This window comes from Octodon degus, unplaced genomic scaffold, assembly GCF_000260255.1.
Source record: "Octodon degus isolate 3935 unplaced genomic scaffold, OctDeg1.0 scaffold00040, whole genome shotgun sequence".
Taxonomy (NCBI): domain Eukaryota; kingdom Metazoa; phylum Chordata; class Mammalia; order Rodentia; family Octodontidae; genus Octodon; species Octodon degus.
The window spans coordinates 6,386,618-6,390,513 of NW_004524616.1; the positions used below are offsets into that span (position 1 = coordinate 6,386,618).

The 3,896-nt window shown below is 34.8% G+C and overlaps 1 non-coding gene across 1 annotated transcript; it reads left to right on the forward strand.

Annotated features, from left to right (window-relative positions):
* Nucleotides 1–3,692: 3,692 nt before the first annotated feature.
* Nucleotides 3,693–3,837, forward strand: LOC111816797. Its single transcript, XR_002821130.1, has one exon. It is a non-coding gene; the product is annotated as a U4 spliceosomal RNA (small nuclear RNA).
* The last annotated feature ends 59 nt before the right edge of the window (nucleotides 3,838–3,896 follow it).

Genomic DNA, 3,896 nt, shown 5'->3' on the forward strand with positions numbered 1-3,896 from the left:
GTCTTAATTTTTTGAGGAATCTCCCCATTGATTCCCACAGTGTTTACACTGGTGTGTGCTCCCATAAAAAGTAGAGAAGTGTTCTTGTTTCTCCACAGCTCTTCCAGTATTTGTTATTGCTTTTTTTTCTTAGTAATAGCCCATTCTTTCTAGGGTGTGGTGGAATCTCAGCATTATTTTAATTTGTATCTCTTGAATGACAAATGATATTGAATACTTTTTCATATATTTATTTGCTGTTTGTACTTCTTCATCTGTGAAGTGTGTATTCATCTCAGATCTTCATTTTGGATTAGGTCTTTAAATTTGGGGAGATCTTTAAATATTTACAATGATTTATATATTCTAGATAGTAAGTCTCTGTTTGAGAAACAGTGAACAAAATCTTTTCCCATTATGTGGGTTGTGTTTTCACCATGTTAATGATTTCTTTCTCTGTGAAAAAACGTTCTACTAAAATGAGATCCCAATTGTTGATTGTATTTTGAATCTGGTCCTCAAATTTAGGGGATCTGATTGTTTTGAATTCCTTGTATGTTCTATATATAAGTCCTTTGTGGGACAACTGGCTATAATTTTTCCTACTCTGTGGGTTTTGTTTTTACTCTGTTGGTGTTTTATTTTCCTAAAAAAGCTTTTTGATAAGATGGGATCCCAATTGTTGTTTCTTTGCAGTATTTCCCATGCACTCAGGGTTTTGTTTATGAAGTTGTTGCCTGCACTTATGTCTTCAAGAGTTTTGCCTATTTTATTTTCCAGCAGACTTGGTGCTTCTATTTTAATATTTAGATTTCTGATCCATTATGATTCTAGTTTAGTGCATGGCAAGAGACACGGGTCTAATTTTAGTTTTCAATATGTGAAAATCCAGTCTTTTTTTCAGCACTGTTTATTGAAGAGGCTTTCTTTCAGTGAACATGCTTGGCCCCTTTGTCAAAGATAGAGTGACTGACATGGCGACTGTCCTGCTTCAAGGTTATATATGGTTAGTTTATTGGACTTATGTGTAAACATAAGAATTATATAATTCTTTATGCCTATTTTTAAAATAAAATCTAATTTTTAAATGTTTTTTTTATCATTCTCTAGAGACACAAAAAGCAAAACATATCAATACTTGATGAAAAATACCTGTTCCATGTTATGCCTAAGATGTTTGATATTCAGACAGACAGTGAGGTTAAGCTTAACAGCCTAAGTTGTATGGTAATAACCATAAGCTTGTCTTCTGGATGGTTAACAACCTAAGTGTGCAGACCAAAATTAGAGAAAAAGGAGGGCTGCAAGGAAAGCCAACTTTTTGGCCCTAGCCTTCCAAGGTCAATTAAGGCTCAGAACATATGAAACTTGGACTGTAACATCATGTAAGTTGGTAGTGTCCCAAGTTTTATGATCAAGGAGATTATGGGGCCAAAGAGAAAAGTGATTGATGATGTAGAGTATGCCTAAGGAGAGTCACATGGAGAGAAAACGTTCTCTCAGGCTTTCACAGAGAGCACATTGGCCAAGCAATGGCCGTGACTCGTCCACATGGCTGACACTGACAAAGGTTCTACAATCTGAGGTACAGGATCTCAGGATAAATCCTGAGGGGATTTCACTGACCTTATCAGACCCAAAAGCTACAACTCTTATTGCATAGGTCCTGCTTTACCTTGGTCTTAACCATCCAGCAGAAAAGTATAAAAAAGAAATATAAGAAGTAAAGCCATGTTGTTATGTTGAGCTGTAGGGGACTCAGGTCAACAATTTCTTACATTGCCGGTGACTCGGAAGCCCCAATACTATTATGGACTACTGGACTCTTTTAGAATATTTTGCTGAGTTTACACACCTATAATATTCAAATAACAGAACTTAACAAAAAAAGGGGATACAGATGAATGTCCATTTTGTATCTGTGTATTCAAAGTGGTTAGGATAGATATATAGTTAAATTCTCTTAATGAATAGAGTGATTTGTTCTAATAGTGTTTGTAAATAGGATATCCTGTCCGCATCTTGTACAGCAACTAACCACTGGGAAGAATGTGTGCAATGTGTTAATTATTGAAACTGTCCTACCAATTTGATTTGAAACTCTCTCATTGCTATTTGTTTCTCAATAAAATTATGAAAAAAATACAATAAAAAAGAGAGACAAAGAAAGTGATTGAGATGTTTGGAGTTGTTTTTGAATCTCCTAATTTGTTCCATTGGTCTTCATGTCTGTTTTTTTCCCCAGTATCATACTGTTTTTATAGTTTATAATATAATTTCAAGTCAGGGATTGTGATTCCTCCTTCTTTGCCTTTGTTGTCTAGGATTATTTTTGGTATTCTAAATCTCTTATAGATCCAAATGAATTAGGGAGATTGGCCCACAGATATCTTCTTTGGTTGGGTCTTTCTCTGGTTTTTGGTATGAGGGTAATGCTCATTTTTAGGAATGACTTTGGGAATATCACTTCCCTTTCAATTTCATTAAAGGGGGATTTTAGGATTAACGACATTAGATCTTCTCTACGTTTCTTGTGGAATTCAGCAATAAACCCACCAGTACCTGGGCTTTTCTTTATTTGTGAATTTTTAGTTACATTTTCAATTTTATTGACTGATATTGGGTTATTTAAAATTTTTTATCTTATTGATTTAGTTTTGGTAATTATATGTGTCTAGGAATCTTTCCACTTCTGTTTTTTTTTTTTTTTTTAAGTTTATGAACTTATTACAGGGTCTACATGGTCTCACTACACAGATTAGACTTATAGTGATCTTCCTGTTTTCAGCCTCCCAAGCACAGAGAGTATAGGCATGTACCACTATTGCCAGTCTTAATTGCTGTCCTGAGGGTGGGGCCAGCACCACATGCTGGGGATTGAACCTCACTACCTGTGTCTGCCTAAGCAGGTGCCTTAATCGGCTGAGCTATCTGGCTGGCCGCACTCCTGTGTTTTTAATTTATTAACATAAAGTTCTCAAAGTAGGTATTGATGATTTTCTGAATTTCTATAAGGTCTGTAATGATTTCACCCTTTTCATTCCTAATTACATGAATTCGAGTCTTGTCTTTCCTCTTTTTGATAAGGATAGATAAGAACTTATCACTTTTATTTAGTCTTTTAAAGAATCAACTCTTCAATTCATTGATTATATTTTTTGTCTCAATTGAATTAATTTCTGGTCTTATATTTATAATTTGTTCCCTTGTATGAGCTTTAGGTTTGATTTTCTCCTTTCCTAGAAGCTTGAAGTTCAACATTAGGTTATTCATTTGAGCTTGTTCTGCTTTCGTGATGGAAGAATTCACCTAAATCCCATATTAATAAAAAAAACAATGTCAGCCAGGAGAGCTATGTTACCTGCATGTGGGAAGGAAACATTAATTATGTTGAATTTATAAAATATCAGGATTTATTTTTAATTGTGGCATGAGTGATATGCAGGGACATTGTTATGATACTTAGGATAAATGCAATCACTTTCTTTGAAAGTAAATTTTCTGTCTTTTTTCTATTTGTTTTTGCTCTTCAAAATTAAAGTAAATTAAATTAAGAAAGAAAAAGAAAGAGGGGGCTTGTAGGTTAGCTCAGTTGTTTGAAGTGCCTTTTTGAGCAACCTCAATCAGGCATGGGGAACCACGATTTGATCCCCAGCTCCACAATGGCACTAGACCCACCCTTAAGGCATCCTGACCTAGAAAAATAAAATCCTAGCTTTGTGCAGTGGCAGTATTGTACCCAATGAGGTTTATCCCAGACACAATTATTGCTGATTGAAAACTTTTCCCAGAAAGTAAATTATCATTTACCATCAGATGTGTTCTATATGTTCATTCTTTTGTGATTCTGAAAATTTACTCCTGACACTTTCTCTCTCTCTCTCTCTCTCTCTCTCTCTCTCTCTCTCTCTCTCTCT